A 951-nucleotide genomic window follows, 5' to 3' on the forward strand; every position below is an offset into this window, starting at 1 on the left:
TCGTCGGGCTCCCGGTCGCCCAGGTCCTGGTTGCGAGCTCTCTGAGATGCTCGGTTCGTTCGGTCGGCAGGAAGAGCCCCCCAGTTGCGACTTCGGTTATGTTAGGAGAGCAACGGGCATAGATCCCGTCTAGTTGGAGCGCCAAACAAGCGCTGTTGCGTGCCGGCCGTCGTTTCCCGTGCGGCCTGACCCGGGGGCGGAGTGCATGAGTTTTACAATAGTTTACAATAGTTTACAATAGTTCACGCCTACCACACCACCCTGGCAACATCACAGCTAAGCCCCTCGCATTGGCTTTGCCAGCGATCCAGAATCTGTAGAACAGCTGGCATTAGCCCACAAAGCCCGTCTAAGCGGGTTCTGAGGTCCGGCAAGGAGTACCCTACGCCTTCGGCCGCTGCCCTTGAGGAGGCGGCAGCAGGCGACTCCATGACGCGATCCACTCAGAAAGAACCATCTTTAGATGAGATTTACAAGCTGCTGCAGACCCATGCTACACAGACCAAGGCGTCCTTCGACTCCTTGCATAGCAAGACAGATGCGCTGGCTGCTCGTGTGGACTCGCTGGAAAAGAATATTCCGGAAATAATTACCAAAAAGGTGGAGACTGAAATGAAGCAGTTCGAAGTTCGGGCCGCGCAGTTCATCATCGAAACTGTGCAGTCTCAGCTCGCGGGGGCCCCTACGTTTGCGACCGACCGCACCGGGTCTAAACAGCGTAGGAACTTGACCGGCAAATCTGCCTACTACGATTCCGGCTCCCTGATCGCGTTTGGCGTCCCGGCTCTCGCGACCGCTAAGCAAGCAGCGGAAGCCATCACCCAAGTCGTCTCCGATGCCAGTGGAGGAAGCCTCCAGGCCTCCTTCCTCAGCGTCGAAGTACGCACTGAGAAGCCACGACCCAACCAGGCGGNCCCAACATACAACATCACCATCGGCGTCACCCCCCGT

Source organism: Volvox carteri (genome assembly GCF_000143455.1).
Source record: "Volvox carteri f. nagariensis unplaced genomic scaffold VOLCAscaffold_45, whole genome shotgun sequence".
NCBI classification, from domain to species: domain Eukaryota; kingdom Viridiplantae; phylum Chlorophyta; class Chlorophyceae; order Chlamydomonadales; family Volvocaceae; genus Volvox; species Volvox carteri.